Genomic DNA, 23,330 nt, shown 5'->3' with positions numbered 1-23,330 from the left:
ATTGAGCGCCACATCGGGCTCTCTGTTCATCAGGGGGCCTGCTTCCCTCTCTCTCTCTGCCTGCCTCTAGCCTGCTTGTGATCTCTGTCTGTTAAATAAATAAATAAACTGTTAAAAAAAAAAAAAAAGAAAAGAAAAGAAACCTAACCTCCAAGGTGATGGTTTTAGGAGTTGGGGCCTTAGAGAAGCGCTTAGACAGTGAAGGTAAATCCTCTGAGAATGGGATTAGTGTTGAATAATAGAGACTCCAGAGAGTTAATTTGCCCTCCCACTGTGTGAGGGATATAGCAAATAGTAGGTAGTCTGCAACCTCAAGAGGGCCTTCACAAGAATCCGGCTGTTGATATCAGACATTCAGCCATCAGAACTGTGAGAAATAAATTTCTGTTGCTCCTAAGCTATCCAATCAATGGCATTTTGTTATAACAGACTCAGGAGACTAAGACAGGCAACCTACAAAGCTTTATAATATGTGTGCTCCTTCCTGCATTTACCACTCTAACCTTTCTCATAATATGCCTCCCCTCACTCTGCCCCAAACACACCAGCTGATTATACCAGATACATTCCCTCTGCAGGATCTTTGCACCCACTGTTTCACTGTATTGTATTTGACCCTGCCCTCTTTCAACTTTTGACACAAAAGTTTTCTTCTCAGTGAAGTTGTTCCAGGTTCCCCTATCTAAACCATAAACCACAGCTAACTATATACTAACTTCATATACTCCACCCTCTAATTTTTTAGCACCTACCTATCACAACATATATTTTTAAAATAATTTTTATTCAGCCCTCAGTTTATCATTCAGTCCATTTTTCGCATTAAATAAAATGGAAAACTCTAAGTCCAAAGCTAAAAAAGTCAAAAGAAAACGTGTATATCCATGTTCTATTATGTTACAAAAATTTAATACCTGATTTTAATTGTTTAACCTTATTTTATTTTGTTATGTTTCAAGTTTTTATTTAAATTGTAGTTAGATGGAATGCCTGGGTGGCTCAGTGGTTTAAAGCCTCTGCCTTCAGCTCAGATCATGATCCCAGGGTCCTGGGATCGAACCCCGCATTGGGCTCTCTGCTCAGAGAGGAGGCTGCTTCCTCCTCTCTCTGACTACCTCTCTGCCTGCTTGTGATCTCTGTCTGTCAAATAAATAAATCTTTAAAAAAATAAATAAATAAATTGTAGTTAGATAACATGTAGTGTGATATTAGTTTCAGAAGGAAAATTTAGTGATTTATCACTTATATACAACACCCAGTGCTCTCACAAGTGCCCTCCTTAATCCCTATCATATCATATATTTGAAATATTAATCTTGTTAATTCTCTATTCTCTTTCTTCCTCAAATGTAATTTTGATTACAGTATGGATTTTTGTTTATTGTTCATTGTTATATCACTAGAATCTAGAACTGTAGGTAGTTATATAGCAGGCACTCAATAAATATTATTTGTGAATAAATGAATGAATGAAAACTTTTGAGTTTGGGTGGGAAAGTCAGAGTTAGGGGGAATATAGCCAACTCTAACTAGAAACAAGGAGGACCTACTCCAAGAAAAAAGAGGGTATAGCAGTATTTAAAAAGGGGGGGAAAAGGAAGCAATGTGAGGCTGAACTGTATATTTTTCAACCAGTTAACATGCCCCTAAGACTTTCAATAAGCAACAGGAAGAGGAAGCTCAATTCCCCAATTCCTCTTAAGCTCTCCATGAGGGATAAACCTTCAACCTTACCTCAATCAAATTATTATTCATGACCCCAGGCAATGTCTCCAAACCTGGCCTTTTTTTTTTTTTTAATTACATCATCAGTGCGCATCAGTTACTATTCTTCTAATACCAAGTTCTCAAACTTGTTGCTTCCAGTTGATCTTAATAATAATCATATCTGATACAGCACTGTTCCTATTCCCACTCTGGAGCCAGCACCATGTGACAAGATTCCTATTCAGGAATACCACTGTGATTATATGCTGGAAAGCCAACTAATAAAATGGAAATTCTACTCTTACTATTTAGTGGTAAAAATTCTGGGGCTTCTCTCCAGCTCTGATGGTCCTGTGTTATGGGAGGAAAGACCAATTTATGACGAGATTAGGAAGTAGTAACTGCAAATCTAGGACAAAGACCCTTCTATGTCTATACCACTGCATTGGTTATAAGAATGAACTTTCTTTTCCAGCTTTTTCAGAAATAAAGCTAACACTTTATTAGAACATGAAAAATATGATTATTTTATGAACTCTCATACCTCAACACCAGAGAAGTCATTTCAGAGAAATTTGAAATTTGGGTTTGAAGATAGTTGCCTTGTCCTTTTTTATATGAGACACAGACAATCAGTCTGGAGTGACCCAGAATGAGATTACACAGTCATTTGGGGCCATGCCTCATGATACATACTTCGTTAATTTTTTTAAACTACCCTACTAATCTCAGAAGGAAAGCATATATAATTATTTTGCTTATAAAAGAAAAACTAAGTTTTATTCTTCTTCTTATTATCAATATACAATGTTGAGCCTTAGCTAACATTTCCCAATCTCTTACTCAATGACATGTACTTTGTGAAATAGGTATTATTCCACTTAATTCTCATAGAAGAGCTGTCATATATATCATACATTACTCTTTTTGGAGGATATCAAAGCCAAAATAGTTCAGATAATTTTTCCAAGACTACACAGCTAAGTGGAGAAGCAGGACTTATACCCAAATGTCTAAACTACAGAATTCCCTAATATAATCACTGGGGCTGGTATATGGTATTACATAACTAAATGACATTCTAGTTGCCTATATTAAATGTTTGGTCACATATACGTAAGATCAGACATTTAAGTGTAAGCTTTAGTTGACTGGTAAAAAGTATTTTTCCTGTTTCTGATAGGTATACTTGTTTTGGAACATGTGCTTCATGTGCTTCAAGGCACCATCAAACTAAACTAGGCCATTATCATTCTATATCTGGAACCATTCCACACAGAGAAGCAAAGAGATCTTACAAACAAGAGAACAGAACCATGTTTTTCTCTTACTTAAAACTAGTTGATGCATCCAAACACATCTGGAATTCTACTATGACAATAAACCTGGCCTGATTTGGCCCTTGTTTCTAATACATTTATTTTGAGCCACTCTTAATCTCTTTTGTTAAGCTCCAGTAACATGGTATTGTTTTTATCTTTCTTCAACTTCCAAATGACTTCTCTTCCTCAGTCTTTACAAAACTTTCCATCTCCTAATATGCTACATCTCCTCACACTGCGTGGCAAATTTATTCTTATCCACTAGATTATATGTCATCTCCTCTCCTCTCTACCTAAAACACATATGTTGTTCCCCTTCTGCTCTAAGTTTTTTTCTATTTTAAAACCTCGTTTCCTTTAGGATAATTATTATAATTCATAATCATCTTGCTTATTTACTTCTTAAACTCACTATAATGCCAACTTCACGAGACTAGTGATTATGTCTATCTTTTCTTCATTGTGCCTCCAATAACTACCATAGAGCTTAGAACAGAGGATCAGCTAGTAATTATTTGTTAAGTATATTATTTTTATCCCCCAAGATAAAATAAAAATGGCTTCCAATTTGAGATAAGATGTATTTCAGATTTCTTAGCCAAACATTCAAGGTTCAATCAAGACTTTACTTGATTCCCTTTTCTTCTAAACCTATTCAAAACATTTTATAAACTGACACACCAAATACCTCCAACATGTTCCTGGACATCTTTACTCACATCATTTTCTTTTGCTTGAATGTCCTCTACTTTTCCAAATTGTGCAGATCTCAAGTACAAATCTTCCTTGACTTATGTTGAGATTATATCCTGATAAATCAATCACAAGTTGAAAATACCATGTTAAAAATGCATTTAATACTACTAACTTACATTATAGCTTAGCCTGGCCTACCATAAAGGTGTTCAGAACACTTACATTAGCCTACAGTTGGGCATAGTCATCCAACACAAAGCCCATTTTATAATGAAGTGTTAAGTATCTCATATAATTTAATAAATACTGTACTGAGAATGGGAAATAGAATGGTTGCATGTGTACAGAATAGTTGTAAACTTATCAATCATTTCTCCTCATGATCACATGAGTGACTATGAAGTGTGGCTCATGGACACTGTCCCATATAAATAACAGTATTGTACTACATGTTGTTAGACAGAAGAAAGATCAAAATTCACAATTCAAAGGTATTTTTCTATTAAATGCATATTATTTTCACATCATCATAAAGTCATAAAATCATAAACTGAACAATCATTACTCAATGACCATCTGTACATACACTCTAGCTTTAGGAAACTTTTCTTCTTTTTCCATTATATCTTGTCCCCTTTCAATGAAAATTAATTGACTATAATTTAAATTTCTTTTGGATGCTGATATATCTATTTATATAGAGGAATGCATTCAAGCATTGAAGCTAGAGAAAGCTAGTTGCCCATCTTCCTCCACCATTTAGTATCTGGAGATATTTATTTCTTCATCTATTATATTATAATACAGTTATGCCTATGTCATCACTTTTTGAAAATTAAACTTATAATGCATGTTATTCCCAAATACAGTGATCACTGTCATATACTGAATACTCAATAAATATCCATTATTCTAAGATATAGGAGAACTTATTTTTAGTTAGCATTACATTTATTTGGTTATATGCCTATGAACAACAAAGAGACTGACCATAAACTTCCTAAAATCTATGAAAATGTTATTCGGATCATGTTCCACAATCTCTTATGTAAAGAAGGTATTCAATTAATATTTGTTGACTGATTGCATTGATTAAAGGACACTTTTTAAAAATGAAGCTTTATCTGTGTGTTTCTCTCAGAAGCAGGAAATCTGTAATTAGCTCTTATTGTGAAGAAAATTCATAAATCTGAATTGCAATGCAGTACTTTTTCTCTTGCCAGAATATGATGTATTTAATGCTTAAAAATAATTAGAAACTCTTTGGAGGTAATCAGCTTTCCATCATACTCTATTAAAATGTATTAAATTGCATTTAACAGACACCTGTACTTGGAATTCTGTTAATCCTCACTATAAGCAGGTATCTGCTGTGTTGGTTGTTGTTGTTTTGTTTTTGTTTTTGTTTACTTTTAGAACAGTGACTTCCATATGACACATACTGGGTAAGTTAGAATTACCTGTGTTGATTATTGGCATCACAGCTTGCTGGCCTCCATATATGACTCACTCATCAGAATCACTGGGGGTAAGGCCCTGGAAATTATACTTTATATAAACAACCTAAGATTCTGATTTGTAGTAATGAGTAAGAAACTCTCTTCTAGAAAAGCAGCTTAATGGAATCACCAGGTACAAAATAAAGGGCAGTAGAATTTTATAATTACTATTGTTTCTATTATATCTTCTGAAATGAGAGGAATTTCAAGCTTTGGACTTCCACAGAGAAGTCTGACTCTCTAGTACATTGTTTCTCACTGTAAAATTAATAATAAATTTAAACATATAATTTCCCATTTCTTAAATGATAAAGACTTTTAAATATTCAGGTGTAGATATAAAATTTTAAAAATATATAATTTATACAAATAAAAGCTTGTTATAGAATAAGTATCAATGAAATAAAAAAATAATGCATGAGTCTATTTATTATTAAGATCTGAATCATGGCAACAGTTTTGAAAATGTTTACTCATCTTGCTGAGTAGCATTTCATTTTATAAATATACGATATTTTGCTTTTCCACTGCCAGTGAGAAGCATTTGGATTGTTTCCAAATTTTGGTTATGAATGCTGCTGCTATGTCTATTCAAGTGCAACATCCAAGTCTTTGTGGGGACATGTGTTTACATTTCTCTAGGCTAACAGCATAGAAATGGAATTGTTGGTTTACATGGTAACTTCATGTTTTTAAGGTTTTAAGAAACTGTTAAAATGTGTTTTTGCAAAGTGGCTTTGCCAGTTCACATTTTCACTGGGAATGTATGAAAGTACCTGTTTCTCCATATACTTGCCAACACTTGTTATTACATGTTGCAGCATGAATGAATCTCAAAAACAACATTCTGTACAAATGAAGCCAGGTGTAAAATACCACATATTGCATGATTCCATGTGGATGAAAGGTTCAGAAAGGACAAATCCATTCAGACAGAAAATAAATCAGTGATTGCCTGAGAGTGGGAATAAGTGTTGACTGCAAATGGTTTGAAGTATCTGGAATAACTAAAATGTTTTTCAATATGGATAATAATTGGGGTACCTGGGTGGCTGAGTTGGTTGAGCTTCCAACTTTTTTTTTTAAATTTTATTTGTTCATTTGACAGAGAGAGATCACAGTAGACAGAGAGGCAGGCAGAGAGGCAGGCAGAGAGAGAGAGAGGGAAGCAGGCTCCCTGCTGAGCAGAGAGCCCGATGAGGGACTTGATCCCAGGACCCTGAGATCATGACCTGAGCCGAAGGCAGCGGCTTAACCCATTGAGCCACCCAGGCGCCTCGAGCTTCCAACTTTTGATTTTGGCTCAGGTCATGATCTCAGGGTTGTGAGAGAAGCCCCATAATAGGGCTCTGCACTCAGCTGCTTGAGATTCTTTCCACCTCCTTCTGCCCCTCCCACCACTTGCATGCTTGCATACACACACACACACACACACACACACAGCGTGTATGTGTATATATATATATATATATATATAGTCCCATTTTTTTCAAAATCTTATTTATTACAATAATCTAGAGACAGTCATCTCTACTATAATGAATATAGAAAATGAACATAAGAGCTTATGCAAATATCAACTGAGTTAGAGGTTATACCAATGATCATTTTTCTTAATTCAATTTTCCCAATTCTCTACTTTTTTGAAGTAGAGAACCATTTCTTGAAGAATGTGTAAAAGATAGCATAATATATTTCAGGAATGCCTCTTGGATGAAAAGAAAAATAGTTCCATTTTTTTCATTAATACTCTTAGTTTATGTTATTGTATCTTCCTCAACTCTTTATAAGGATGCTTTTAATATCTAAATTCATAGTTACTGATATCATTATGCTATTAGTAATTTCAATCTTATATTTATAATGTTGTAGTTTAGGCTTCATGATAAACATTCTTTGAGATTTTTGGTAATCTGTTTAATTGCTTTGATGTAGGTTAAGTCTTAGAATTATTCCACACAATTTTTTTTTAAAGCTCTAATTCTTTTGTATCTCTAGTTATGAGACTAGGATTGTTTCTAATTTTTAACAATTGTGAACAAAATTTCTAAAAATATCTGCATACATTTTGTGTGTATTTAAAAATTTTCATTTTTATTTGGTAAATATCTAAGAATGCGATTGCTGGACATAATGGTATTTTTAACTTTAAATAAAACCTATCAAAATGGAGTGCTGTGAAGTGTGTAAACCTGGTGATTCACAGACCTGGGGATAAAAATATATGTTTATAAAAAATATATGTTTATAAAAAATAAAAAATTAAAAAAAAATTAAAAAAAAAAAAAACCTATCAAAATGTTTGCCAAATAAGCTGTGCCATTTTTGTATTCTCAACAACAGACTTTCACTATTTGAGCTGTTCTCCATCCTTAGAGATAGTTTGTATAGCCATTGATTTTCAGCCATACTATTATAGGTATAGCATTATCTCATGGTGGTTTAATTTGCATTTCCCTAAATTACTGAGATGTTGAGCTTTTTTTTTTTTTTAACTATATGTTTGTTTCTAATCTACATGACTTCTTTAGTAAAGTATCTATTTAAATCCTTTGCTCATTTTTAAATTTTTTATTGCCTCTTATTATTGGATTGTGAGAGTTCTTTACATATTTGAGATCCACTTTTTTATGTATTCTGAGTACAAGCACTTTAGGGGATATACACATATTTTTCTCAGTTCATGAATTTGTCTTTTCGATCTTATAAAATTGCTTTTCAAACAGTGTAAGTTCATTAATTGTGATAAACTACAATATATATTTTTCTTTTGCAGATGATTTATTATGTGATATAATGAAAAAACTTTTGACTAAGGCAATCACAAATGTTTTCTCCTGTGTTATTTTCCAGAAATTTAATAGTTTTAAGTTTTATATTGAAAATCTATGATGGATTTGGTGGTTATTTTTGTAAGTGGAGAAAAGTCTTGATTGAAGTCCTTTTTTGGTGCATATTGTTGTGCAATTGGTATAGCAACTTTTGTTAAAAAAAAAAAAAAAAAAAAACAACTGTACTTTCTGCATTGACTTGTTTTTGCACTTGCCCAAAATAAATTGACCACATTAGCATATGAGTGCATTTCTAGTACTCTGTTCTGTTTCATTGATATACTTTTCTAATTTTCATTAACAGCACACTCTCTTAAATATTATATCATTAGAGTAAATTATAAAATCAAATGTGAGTCCCCCCAATTTGTTCTTGGAAATTCCTACCAAAGCCCTACTGTTACTTTGATGGAGGCAACATTGACTCTATAGATTAATGAAGGTTGAACTGACAATATTAGCAATATTGTACCTTCTAATCTCTGAACACAGTATATTTCTCAATTGAGTTTTATTTTCTTCATTAATGTTTTATAGTTTTAGCATAAAGATCTTGCACACAGTTTGCTGAAGTACTACTTAAGTATTTTATGATTCATTATGCTACTGTAAAAGATTTATTTTTACATTTCAATTTTTATTATTCATTACTAATATAGAGAGAAATAAAACTGATTTTGTGTATTTTCCTTGAATCTTGTGACCTTGTTAAATTTCATTATTAGTTTTAGTAGCTTTAAATTCCATTATTAGTTTTAGCAGCTTTTTTGTAGATTCTTGGAACTTCTTTCATTCTTTATTGTTATTATTATTATTGTTAGTCACTATATAGTACATCATTAGTTTTTAATGTAGTGTTCCATGATTCATTGTTTGCATGTAACACCCAGTGCTCCATGCAATACATACCCTCCTTAAAACCCATCACTGAGCTAATCCTCCCCTCTAAAATCCTCAATTTGTTTCTCGGAGTCCATAGTCTCTCATGGCTTATGTCCCCCTCTGATTTCCCACCCTTCATTTTTCCCTTCCTTCTCCTAATATCCTCCATGATATTCCTTAGGTTCCACAAATACGTGAAACACTACGATAATTGACCTTCTCTGACCTATTTCACTTAGCATCATCTCCTCCAGTCCCATCCATGCTGATGCAAGAGGTGGGTATTCATCCTGATGGCTGAATAATATTCCATTGTGTATATAGACCACATCTTCTTTATCCATTCGTCTGTTGAAGGGCATCTTGGCTCTTTAAAATTTGGCTATTGTGGACATTGCTACTATGAACATTGGGGTTCACATAGCCCTTCTTTTCACTATATTTGTATCTTTGGAGTAAATACCCAGTAGTGCAATTGCTGGGTCATAGGGTAGCTCTGTTTTTAATTTTTTGAGGAACCTCCATACTGTTTTCCAAAGTGGTTGCACCAACTTGCATTCCCACCAACAGTGTAAGAGGATTTCCCTTTCTCCACAGCCTCTCCAACATTTGTTGTTTCTTGCCTTGTCAATTTTTGCCATTCTAACTGGTATAAGGTGGTATCTCAATGTGATTTTGATCGAATTCCCTGATAGCTAATGATGATGAACATTTTCATGTACGTATTAGCCATTTGCATGTCTTCTTTGGAGAAGTGTCTGTTCATGTCTTCTGTCCATTTTTTGACTTGATTACTTGTTTTTTGGGGGTTGAGTTTGAGAAGTTCTTTATAGATCTTGGATATCAGCCTTTGTCTGTAGTGTCATTTGTGAATATCTTCTCCCATTCTGTGGATTGCTTCTTTGTTTTGTTGACTGTTTCCTATGCTGTGCAGAAACTTTTTATCTTGAGGAAATCCCAAAAGTTCATTTTCGCCTTTTTTCCCCTTGTCTTTGGAGATGTGTCTTGAAAGCAGCTGCTGTAGCCCATGTTGAAGATGTTATTGCCTATGCTATCCTCTAGGATTTTGATGGATTCCTATCTCACATTGATGTCTTTTATCCATTTTTAGTTTATCTTTGGGTATTATTTAAAAGAATGGTCGAGTTTCATTCTTCTGTAAATAGCTGTCTAATTTTCCCAGCATGATTTATTGAAGAGACTGTCTCCTTAACACTGGATATTTTTTCCTGCTTTGTTGAAGATTAGCTGACCATAGAGTTGAGGGTCCATATTGGGCTCTCTATTCTGTTGCACTGATCTCTGTGTCTGTTTATGTGCCAGTACTGTACTGTCTTGGTGATCACAGCTTTGTAGTAAAGCTTGAAATCAGGCAACATGATATCCCCAGCTTTGTTTTTCTTTTTCAACATTCCTTGGTGATTTTCTCATTCCATACAAATTTTAGGATTGTTTGTACCAGGACCTTGAAAACTGCTGTTGGTATTTTGATCAGGAGGGCATTCAAAGTATAGATTGCTCTAGGCAGCATAGACATTTTAATAATGTTTATTCTTCTGATCCATGAACATGGAATGTTTTTCAATTTTTTTTGTGTCTTCTTTGTTTTTTTCAGGAGCATTCTGTAGTCCTAGGGCATAGCATACAGGGTTCCTGAATTTCTAGAGTATAGAACTTTTACCTATTTGATTAGGTTTATTTCAAGTTATCTTATGGTTTTTGGTGTTATTGTAAATGGAACTGATTCTCTAATTTCTCTTTCTACAGTTACATTGTTATGTAAAAGAAAGCAACTGCTTTCTGTGCATTGATTTTATATCCTGTCACATTACTGAATTGCTGTGGAAGTTCTAGTAATTTGGGGTGGAGTCTTTGGGTTTTCCACATAAAGTATGAGGTCATTTGTGAAGAGAGACAGTTTGATTTCTTCTTTGTCAATTTGAATACATTTCTTTTTGTCGTCTGATTGCTTTTGCTAGGACTTCTAACACTATGTTGAACAGTAGTGGCAAGAGTGGGCATCCTTGTCATGTTCCTGATCTTAAGGATCTTAAGGGAAAGGTTCTCAGCTTTTGCCCATTGAGAATGATACTTGTTGTGGGTTTTTAATAAATGTATTTTATGAAATTGAGTAATATTCCCTCTATCCCTATATTTAAAGAGTTTTAATCAGGAACAGAAACTGTATCTTGTCAAATGCTTTTTTCTGCATCAGTTGAGAGGATCATGTGGTTCTTCTCTCTATTCTCTTAATGTGTTCTATCATGTTGATTGATCTGCTAATGTTGAACCACCCTTGTTTCCCAGGGATAAATCCCAACTAGTTGTGGAGGATAATACTTTTAATGTACTGTTGGATCCTATTAGCTAGGATTATATTTAGAATTTGGCATCCATTTTCATCAGGGATATTGGTCTGAAATCCTCCTTTTTGATGGGGTCTTTTCCTGGTTTTGGGATCAAGGTAATTTTGACCTCATAGAAAGAGTCTGGAAGATTTTCTTCTGTTTCTTTTCTTTTTTCTAATAACTCAGGAGAATAGGTATTATTTCTTCTTTGAATATTTGTTAGCATTCCCCAGGAAATCCATCAGGTCCTGGACTCTTTTTTTTTGGGAGGTTTTTGATCCCTGCTTCAATATTGTTACTGGTTATTGGTCTATTCAGGTTGTCAATTTCTTCCAACTTCAGTCTTGGTAGTTTATAGGTTTCCAGGAATGCATCTATTTCTTTTAGTTTGCTCAACTTATTGGCATATAGCTGTTGATAATAATTTCTGATAGTTATTTCTATTTCCTTGGTGTTAGTCGTGATCTCTCCCCTTTCATTCATAATTCTATTAATTTGGTTCCTTTCTCTTTTCCTTCAGATAAGTCTGGTCAGTGGCTTATCAATCTTATTAATTTTTCAAAGAACCAGCTTCTAGTTTCATTGATCTGCCTTACTGTATTTGGTTTCTAATTCATTAATCTCTGCTCTAATCTTAATTATTTCCCTTCTCATGCATGGGCTAGGCTTAATTTGTTGTTGATTCTCCAGTTCTTTAAGGTGTAAAGATAGTTTGTGTATTCGGGATTTTTCTTTCTTTCTTTCTTTCTTTTTTTTTTTTTTTTTTTTTGAATGAGGCTTGGATGGCTATGTATTTTCCCCTTAGGACTGCCTTGCCATATCCTATTGGTTTTTGACCAATGTGTTATCATTCTCATTGGTTTACCTGAATTGTTTAAGTTATTATTTGATTTCCTGGTTGACCCAAACATTCTTGAGCAGGATGGTCTCTAGCTTCCAAGTGTTTGACTTTCTTCCAAACCTATTCTTATGATTGAGTTCCAGTTTCAAAGCACTGTGGCCTGAGAATATGCAGGGAATAATCTCAGTCCTTTGCTATTGGTTGAGGTCAGAGACCCAGTGTGTGGTCTATTCTGGAGAAAGTTCCATATGCACATGAGAAGAATGAGTATTCTGTTGTTTTAGGGTGGCATGATCTGTATGTATCTATGAGGTCCATTTGTTTAGTGTGTCATTCAAAGATCTTATTTCTTTGTTGATTTTTCTGCTTAGATGATCTATTGCTGAGAGTGGAACACTGAGGTTTCCTACTATTGATGTATTATTATCAATAGGTCTCTTTATTTTGGTTAACAGTTGGTTTATGATAGATCCTTTAAGAAGATTCCTTCTGAATCTTTAACTTCATTCTTTACCTTAAAATCTAACTTTCTACCCCAGCTTTCTTCTGAGATCCATTAGCATGAAAAATTGGCTTTCCATCCCTTCACTTTCAGTTTGGATGTATCTTTAGGTTCAAAATGAATCTCATGTAGACAGCATATGACTGGGTCCTGTCTTTTTATCCAATCTGCAAACTGTGCCATTTTATGGGAGCATTTAGGCTGTTCACATTGAGAGTGATTATTGAAAGTTGTGATTTTATTGTCATCATGTTGCCTGTGACGTCTTTATTTCTATAGATTGTCTCTGTAAATTTCTGTTCTATATCACTCTTGAGGTCTTTCTCCTTTTATAAAACCCCCCCTTAATATTTCTTGCAGAGCTGACTTAGTGGTCATTTATTCTTTTAGTTCTTGATGGTTTTGGAAGCTCTTTATCTCTCTATCTATTCTAAATAAGAGCCTTTCCAGATAAAGTATTCTTGACTAGATGTTTTTCTCATTTAGTATCCTGAATATGTCTTGCCAGCACTTTCTGGCTTGCCGGGTCTCTGTGGACAGGTCTAATATTATTCTGATGTTCTTCCTTCTGTACTTAAGGAATCTCTTCCCCTTAACTGCCCTTAAGATGTTTTCCTTGGTTTTAAGATTTACAAGTTTTACTATTACATGCGGGGACATTGGTCTGTTCCCTTAATCTTGGAAGAGGTCCTCTCTGCATCTAAAACAAAAATGCTTGTTTTGTTCCCCAGATTAGGAAAGTTTTCAGTTAAAATTTGCTTAAATATATTTTCTAGTACTCTCTCTCTCTCCACCCACCTCAGGGATCCCAATAATTCTGACATTGGAATATTTCATGGCATCATTTATTTCTCTAATTCTGTGTTCATGGATTTTAAGCTGTTTGTTCCACACCCCCTCCTGTTCCTTCCTTTCTATCAGTTTGTCTTCTAGATCATTAAAGTGCTCTCTCCTCTTCTACTTTCTAGAAATATTTGTATAGAATCAGTAATTTTTTTCTCCTTAAATATTTGGTAGAACTTACCTGTGAAGATATCTGACTGGAATGTTTTGCTTAAAAATGTGTCTGTGTGTGTCTGTGTGTATTTACTGATTTTACTCTGAATTCAAATTAGTTCTAATTATAGAACTGTACAGGTTAGCTACTCTGCCTTGAATAATATCTGGTGTCTTTGGTATCTTTCAAGGAATTTGAGCATTTCATCCAAATTATTGAATTTGTGGCCATAAAGTTTTTCATAGTAAATATTCACTTTACTTTGCATCTCCATAAAATATCTAGTGATATTCACTGACTTAGACAATTTTCTTTTAGACTGATCAAAATTAAAGTTAAAAAGAAAGACTTATTATTTTACCTTATTTTCACCATTTCTGGGCTTTTTTTTCTTTGTGTTTATCTTTTTTTTTTTTTTTTCTGGTATCTTATTCCATCTGCCTAAAGAACTTTCTTTAATATTTCTTTTAGTACAGATTAGTAGTTATTTTCTGTAGGTATTTATTTGTCTTAAAATGTCTTTCTCATATTTTCTCTGGGTATAGAGTTCTGAATTAATAAGATTTTCTTTCCTTTCTTTTCCTTTCCTTTCCTTTCCTTTCCTTGTCTTTTTTATTTAGCACTTGAACAAAGTTACTCCCTTGACTTCAGGTGAGATACCTGTTGTGATTCTTTTTTTTTAAATTTCATATGTAATGTATCTTTTTATTCTTTGCCTTTCTTCATTATTTTTTTCTTTAAGGTGGTTTTAAGTTATGTAAACATATTTATAGGAGTTGGGTATGTGTGTCTGTGTGTGTATTTCTTTTCTTTACCTTGTCTTAGGGTGAGGGATTCTATGAAATTATCTTGCAAAAGATTCTTTGACATATTTGGATCTGTAGTCAGATATTAATTTTTAATTTTTGTTTTATTCACATTCTTTTCTCCATCTTGAATTCCTATTAACCATCTATTAGAACATTTGAGAATGTCCCACAGGTTTTAGTGCTTTATTATTTTTTTTCATTATTTCCTCTCACTCTGTTTCATTTTGCAAATTATATTGCCTTATCTTCAAGTCAACTGATTTTTCTCTGCATATATGAAGTTTATTTAACAAACCATCAAAGGCTTTCTATGCCTCTGTTACTATATTATTGCAATTCTAGGATATCTATTTGACCCTATCTTATGCTACCTATCACTGTTGAAATTTCACATCTCTGCATGCAAGTTATTCACCTTTTCCACTAGAAACTTCAACATATCAATCATAGTCAATTTAAATCCCTGACTGAAAGTCCCAATACATGGCTTGTGTGTGTGTGTGAGTGTGTGTGTGTGTGAGTGTGTGTGTGTGTGTGTGTGTGTGTGTGTGTGATTGTTTTGTTTTGTTTTACTCTCTTTCTCTGGGCAGTGGGATATTTTTACCTTTTTTGTGTATGTTTCATAACTGTCTTATTGAACACTGAAATCAAGTGTAAGACAATAGAAACTGAGATAAATACTATTTATTTTTCTAAAGAATTAAATTTAAGCAGCAAAATATATCCTTCTCCACTTTCAACTTTAGTCCTCTGTGGTTTGTTGATCCTCAGAGAGGGTCTCTCTCCATGTTCTACCTCTCCTAGAGATAGACTACTGTTGTTTGTTAGTTGGTGATTGGTAGTCTGATGGTGACGTGCAGGATGATTCCTTCATTCTCTTGGTATAGCTTTAGACTTATGCAAGTCCTATATTCCTGGGTCTCAGTTGTGGGGGTTTTTAATGTACCTGAATTGCCCCTAGGATTAAAAGATTCCTAATTGGGTTCCCCTTTCTCTGTAACCTTACTAACATTTGTTGTTTCCTGACTTGTTAATTTTAGCTTTAACATGTGATGTAATAAGCACTGGGTGTTATATGAAACTGATGAATCCCTGAACTCTGTCTCTGAACTAATAATACACTATATGTTAATTAATTGAATTCAAATTAAAAAAAAAAATAAAATAAAATGAAATTACATTAAAAATTTTCTAATTGTCTGAGCCCAAGATTATTTTTCCCTTTCTTGGGGATAAAAACATTTTTCTATTCCCTCCTTTGACCTGCAGTGAGTCTTTATTGGTGCTCTGGGGCAACAGGGTCAGCTATTCCTCCTTAGTGACCAAAGGCTTTATTCTTGGGTAAAGGGTGTCAACACTGACTACTTCATGCTTCTCCCACAGCAGGAGCTGATTCCTTTCTCCAAGCCAGGTCACGAAAAGAACCTTTCTCCAGTCCCTTCCTTGTGAGCACCTGGTGGTGAGCCATAGGGAAAAGCCATAAATAACTGTTAATTACTTTGTGTCTTCGACTCCAAGGAATTCTACTCTCATGTTATCCCACATTTGGCCTTCAGTAATTCACTGAAAAATTTAGCTATCCACTTATGTTTATTATCCATCTATGCCATGATTAGTGTCTCTTTCTTCCAAACTCTGTTACAAGTGAGTCAATGCTCATTTTCTATCTTTTCTTATATTTCAGTCCAGGTGTTTGCCTAGAAAACTATGTTTTCTGATGGAGTCAAGAAAAATTGTGAACTTGTAGATTTCAAGCATTTCTTGTAGTTAGGGTGAAAGTAATGCTTTTTTAGTTTTATAAATTCTAGTTGGAAACCTGAAATCAGTAATTTAAAAACAAATAAAAAGCCTTGTGTACCTGGTTATTTTTTATCAATTTTGTGTTTCTTTAATTAAAAAAAATAATCTGAGTCTTAAAATGTGATTTCTATTCAGACATTTTCATTTGATTTTCCAGGTCACTGGAAACACTACTTTTTCATATTACCTCAATATTTTTTCTGGAATTGAGACCTTCTGGCTTATTCAGATGACATGAAGATAAGCTGCATTTTATACAAGACATTATTTACTTGTGTAGTCCACAGGGATGAAACCTAAGGCACAAGTTATTTTGGAGAAGGGTTACCATTGCCAAACCATAAAATTCAAATTTATCCTCCTAATTCACAGTAAAATAGTCACAAATGCTAGGCTCACTTTTTTAGATCTCTGAGTTCTACCATTTCCTGTGTCTTGACCTGGTAGTTTTCAGAATCTTATTGTTCATCAACCTCAATGCCTGAAACTTTTTAAAAAAAATTCATGCTGGATGTCCATAAACAAAGTCTTGCTCTAGCTTCATTGGTCTTTCATTAATATCTGTATGGGTTTCAGATGATCTAGGTAGTATAAATTTGTGCCTCATCCTATTATAGAGTCAGTTTATTTTGAATTTTCAGAAATCCTTCTTCTTTCACATAAATTAATGTCAAAGCATTAATTTTTCTCACCAGTCCCTTTGTGCAACCTTACATTTTTCTTTTTATTCTAATTCATATTATCACTGACACTGTAGCACATGTTCCTCTTCACCACCCACATTTTGTATATGCTAAGGAGTTTTTCTGCTGTCAATCCTTCTCTTTTGTACAATGAAAGTCTCAGGTTCCCAGGTTTAGAAGGTCCTCTTAGGACAGACACCAGACTTAAATGTACATTCTTACTTCTCCAAGCTGATGCTTTAGATTCATGTTTAGTCTCTATGGTATATTAACATATAAACATAGGACAATTTAAAAGAAATTTACAGTTAATATTCATGTACCCACCATCTACATCCTACTATTAACAGCTTAGTAGGCTTGTTTTGTCATGTATCTAATCATTTCACCATCCATAAAAGCTCTTATTTTTAATTTAAAACTAAATTGTTGACATTTCTATACTTCTGCTTTAAATACATCAGCGTGCATACCATTAAATAAAGTTCAATATTTGCTTATAGTTGTATTTTAATTGCAAATTTTACATATGGCAACTTGCACAAATTTTAAGTGAGTTGTAATAAATGCACGTATCTATGTAATGCATCCTGTTACTAAGATAACAAATATAAATATCTGCACAGAAAGTTTTCTCATTCTTCTTTGCAATCAGTATTTGCCTCCATTTCCACTTCCAGAGACAATCACTTTTTATCCCTTTTTCTTTCAAAATAGATTATATTTGTTCTGAAATGCCACAAAATGGATTTTTTTAATGATATTTGGTCTTTTGTATAAGGTTTCTTTCATTCAGCATGTTTCTGAGATTCATTTGTGGTGTTTCATGTTTTGGGGATTTGTTTTATTTTATTGCTGAATAGTTTTCTGTTGTATGAATCTACACTATTTGTTTATCCACTCTCATGTTGAGGTACACCAGGCCTTTTTAATAAAAAATAGCTTTTGGATATTATGATTAAACTAATATAAATAAATAAATATATATATATATATATATATATATATACATACATATCTTTTGAATGAAATATTTTCAATTTTTAGGTAAGCTGATGTTGGCATAGCTAGATAATAGGCATTCAGTTTTTAAAAGGCTGCAAGATCTTTCACATCTTACAATGTGTGGTTACACACATTGTATTCCCACCATAAAAATATATTTCATATTTTCACCAACATTTATATTTTCATTTTCAATCATTGTGATAATATATAGGGATATCTCATTTAGGTTATAATTTTCACTTTTCTGATGACTGATAATGCTTATCAGTTTTTCATGTGCTTTTTGGCCATTTGCATGCCAAGTGTCTGTTCATTTCTATTGCTCATTTATTTTTATTATTTTTTAAAGATTTTATTTTTTTATTTGACAGACAGAGACCACAAGTAGGCAGAGAGGCAGGCAGAGAGAGAGAGGAGGAAGCAAGCTCCCTGCTGAGCAGACAGCCCGATGCGGGGCTCAATCCCAGGACCATGGGCTCATGATCTGAGCCTAAGGCAGAGGCTTTAACCCACTGAGCCACCCAGGTGCCCCGCTCATTTATTTTTATTAGATTGTTTGTCTTTTTATTGTTGAGTTCTAGGAGTTCATATAACATCCTAGACAACAGTCCTTTCTCAGATATATCCTTATGAATCCTATCCTTTTGATACTTAGTTATATATTTAACTGGCTTTAAATATGGAGTTTTAGCACTTTTATAGTAGGAAATTTTATTGGGATATTTCATTTCTTATATTACATGATATTAGAGAGGAAACTTTATAGTTGTCTTATCTGCCAGTAGGGGCAAAAGATTTCTGCTAGCTATAGAAGTAAAGAGTTTGGGAAGATAAATTAATGTATAATGCCTGCCTCAGTAGTATACACAAGAGGCATAATCAAGTGCTTTATTGTTGAACAATATGAAGATGGATATAATTTAGATCACATAATATTAAACATATAATATGTGACCAACACTATTTTAATAAGAATAAGAAAATATACTTATCTTTGAAAAATATATAATCTAAACAAAAATAGATAATATGATTAAACAGCAGAAAAATGTACAAAACCCACAATTCAACAAATAAATATAAAATTGTGTCTGTTAGATGTAAGTATGGTCATTATTCACAGCAGTTAAAGATCACTGAAAGCCAATGTAGGCATAACCAGCATCACAAAATTGAAATGGACCCTAAAGAACAATCTATATATAAAAAAAGAAAGTATTTGAATAAATTCACAGAAGTGGAGAGAATCATGACATGTTCATAGTGTATTACATTGGGACAGTAAAAAATAAAGTTAGGACAATTATGAAGTATTATGTTATCAAGAGCTTTGCAAGTCAAGCCAAAGTATAAAAATGCACTGCAATAGGTGAGAAAGAATGAACATAAGGCCTATGTGTGTATGTATGAGGGCATTTGGGAGCGTTGCTAACAGGATGAAAGTTATTTTAAGCAGATCAATTGGGCAATACTTCAGCTAGCAGAAATTACGTAACAGAAGCTGAAAGGAAATGGCACTTGTTCAAGATAATAGAAAAGAAATCTTAGCGATGTTTAAGGGTGTGGGAAGAGAGAAATGCATAGTAACAGATTGCTCAAAGGAAAGAATAACCAAGGTATTTAGTGACTGATAGGAAAAATGTATGAATGATGGTAAATAGTCTTATTCAATTAAATATAATAACTATTTAAGAATCTCTAGAGAGGTTACAATAAAATCTTAAATTTTAAGCTGATTAAATAAATTGCCCAGTCTATGTAGACAGATGTAAAATATATAAAATCACATGAGCATGCAAATGTGATTCAGTTCACACCTGCTTATTTTCCACAGAAAATGATTATTGAGAGTGCTATTTTGAGGAATTTAATCTGTTAATCTGAAAATGGGCATACGCTATAGAGACATCTTTTGCTTTTCTTATTAGTTATGCTTCCTTTTTATTTTTTTAAAGATTTTATTCATTTATTTGACAGAGAGAAATCACAAGTAGATGGAGAGGCAGGCAGAGAGAGAGAGAGAGAGGGAAGCAGGCTCCCTGCCGAGCAGAGAGCCCGACGCGGGACTCGATCCCAGGACCCTGAGATCATGACCCGAGCTGAAGGCAGCGGCTTAACCCACTGAGCCACCCAGGCGCCCCCCGCCTTTTTTTTTTTAATTGTTGTTGTCAACCCTCTGGGTTTATCTAAAACCTGCTGTGCTCTTTGAAAGTTATTTTCATGTTTAGCATTTTTTTTAATACATGAATATATGGTAAATATTTACTTTAAAAATCCTTTAGTCAGGGTTCATCTATTTCTAATAATTTACTTTCATGCTTTACATTATTCTCCTGTGTTATCAGACATTGAGACAGTGCTATATTAGCATCAGAAAACAATTAGTTCTGATGAATCTTTAATATTTGAATGATAATCAACAAAATTTATTGGGTACCTATTTTTTGTTCAATACTCTGAGGAGCCTCTGAGGAGGAGGAAGATATATGATTTCATCCTTGTTTTAAAGAAGTTTATACCTTTAGGGTAAATACCCAGTAGTGCAATTGCTGGGTCATAGGGCAGTTCTATTTTCAACATTTTGAGGAACCTCCATGCTGTTTTCCAGAGTGGTTGCACCAGCTTGCATTCCCACCAACAGTGTAGGAGGGTTCCCCTTTCTCTGCATCCTCGCCGGCAGATGCAAACGTAGTGATCCGAAGGGGCACATGCACCCGAATGTTTATAGCAGCAATGTCCACAATAGCCAAACTATGGAAAGAACCTAGATGTCCATCAACAGATGAATGGATCAAGAAGATGTGGTATATATACACAATGGAATACTATGCAGCCATCAAAAGAAATGAAATCTTGCCATTTGCGACAACATGGATGGAACTAGAGCGTATCATGCTTAGCGAAATAAGTCAAGCAGAGAAAGACAACTATCATATGATCTCCCTGATATGAGGAAGTGGTGATGCAACATGGGGACTTAAGTGGGTAGGAGAAGAATAAATGAAACAAGATGGGATTGGGAGGGAGACAAACCATAAGTGACTCTTAATCTCACAAAACAAACTGAGGGTTGCTGGGGGGGGGGGGGTTGGGGAAGGGGGGTGGGATTATGGACATTGGGGAGGGTATGTGCTTTGGTGAGTGCTGTGAAGTGTGTAAACCTGGTGATTCCCAGACCTGTACCCCTGGGGTAAAGATATATTATATGTTTATAAAAAATAAAAAATTTAAAAAAAAAAGAAGAAGTTTATACCTGGCTGTGGAAAAAATAAACAAAAAACAAAAACAAAAAAGGCTGAAACAAGAGTGACAAATACAAGGTATCCATTAAAATTTTTTGTATGGTTTTACAGAAAGAAACAGATAAAGGCTGAAGAATAGAGAAAAGGTGTCAGAGAAGAGACAGAAGAGAACAAACAATAGGCTTTGGGAAGTTAGAAGCTAAATTACATATCTGTATAACTAAGGGAAATACACAGTAGGTTATTTGGGGAGAGTATTACTTATTTTTATCATTCAAATTTAATCCCAAGTCATTCTTGGCTTATTTCTATATTAATCTAATTGTTATCAATTACGTTAGCTAAATTACAGACAAAATATTTGGGATCTTCCAGTTTATTAATAAGGACTTGATTTCTTAAGAGTAGGAGGTGCTATTTTACATATATGTTTCCTAGATCAAGGTTGGGGTTGTCTGAAATTTTCTGCTGTGGACAGTCCCCCAGGCCAGGATGGTCAACCTGGACATAAGGGAGAACATGGTTACCCTGGCAACATTGGTCCTGTTGGCACTGTGGGTGCACCTGGTCTTCATGGCTCTGTGGATCCCACTGGCAAACATGGAAACCATGATGAACTTGGTCCTACTGGTGGTGTGGGACCCATTGGTGCTGCTGGTCCAAGAGGTCCTAGTGGCCTACAAGGTATTTGAGGTATTTCTGTTGACAAGAAGCCCAGAAGTCTTCCCGGCTTAAAGAGACCCAATGGCCTGCAAGATTTTTCCTAGTCTTGCTGGTCAACATGGCAATCGAGGTACACCTGGTTCTATGGGTCCTGCCCATCCTAGGGGCACTGGATCCTTTTAGCCCTGCTGGCAAAGATGTTCCCATTGGATATCCTGGTACAGTTGGACCTGCTGGCCTCTGTGACTCTCAGGGTAGCCAAGGTCCTGCTGGCCCTCCTGGTCTCCCTGGTCCTAGTGGCCCTCCAGGTCCAAGTGGTGGCAACTATGACTTTGTTTATTAAGGGGACTTCCACAGGGCTGACCAGCCTCACTCACCACTTTCTCTTAGACCCAAGGATTATGAAGTTGATACTACTCCAAAATTCCTCAATGACCCAGATCAAGACCCCTCTGACTCCTGAAGATTCTAGGAAGAACCCAGCTTGCAGTTGAGACTCAGCTATGCAGAGTAGAGTAGTGGTTACTATTGGACCGACCCTAACCAAAGATGCACTATGGATGCTATCAAAGTATACTGTGATTTCTCTACTGGCAAAACCTGCATCCATGCTCAACCTGAAAACATCCCAGCCCAAAATTGGAAATTTCAAGGTTAAGAAGCAGAACTGGTTAGGAGCAACTATCAGTGGTGGTACCCAGTTTGAATATAATGTTGAAGGAGTAACCACAAAGGAAATGGCCACTCAGCTCACCTTCATGCATCTGCTGGCCAACTGTCTCAAAACCTCACCTGCCACTGCAAGAACAGCATTGTCTACAGGGATGAGGAGACTGGCAATCTGAAAAAGGCTGTCATTCTGTAAGGCTCCAATAATGTTGACGTGGTTGCTGAGGGCAATAGCAAGTTCACCTACACTGTTCTTGTAGGCCACTGCTCTAAAAAGACAAGTGAATACAGAAAGACAATTATTGAATACAAAACAAATAAGTCATCCCTTCTTCCTATCCTTGATATTGCACTTTTGGACATCAGTGGTGCTGAACAAGAATTCAGGGTGGACATTGGCCCAGTCTGTTTCAAATAAATGAACTCAATCTAAATTTAAAAAATAAAATAAAATAAAATAAATCTGAAAAAAACTTTCTCTTTGCCATTTCCTTTTCTTTTTTTTTTTTTAACTGAAAACTGAGTCCTTCCATTTCCTCTGCATATCTACTTGATTAAATCATGGGCAAAAGAGAAGGAGAAGGATTGCCCAGAGCATAGTGCAATTCAATTTCATTCATTCCCTCCCTCCCACTCCAAAAAAAAAAAAAAAAAAAAATTTGGAATTATTTTTTTCAACACCCATATCTATTGTGGAAAATGTCAATCTTTGCATGAAAACAAAAATAAAAATTGAAAAATAAAATTAAAACCATGAAGATTAAAAAAAAGTCTGCTATTGACCCCTCAATGGTGATGAGTGAAAACTTTGCCATGGAGATGGGGAAGCAG

At 34.5% G+C, this 23,330-nt stretch overlaps 1 pseudogene; it reads left to right on the top strand.

Moving 5' to 3' along the window:
- Positions 1 to 158: 158 nt before the first annotated feature.
- On the top strand, positions 159 to 22,917 carry LOC131834618 (collagen alpha-2(I) chain-like; annotated as a pseudogene).
- The last annotated feature ends 413 nt before the right edge of the window (positions 22,918 to 23,330 follow it).

Source organism: Mustela lutreola, chromosome 6, assembly GCF_030435805.1.
Source record: "Mustela lutreola isolate mMusLut2 chromosome 6, mMusLut2.pri, whole genome shotgun sequence".
NCBI lineage: Eukaryota > Metazoa > Chordata > Mammalia > Carnivora > Mustelidae > Mustela > Mustela lutreola.
Note: the sequence above shows the minus strand (reverse complement) of the source record. Positions and strands in the feature narration are given on the sequence as shown.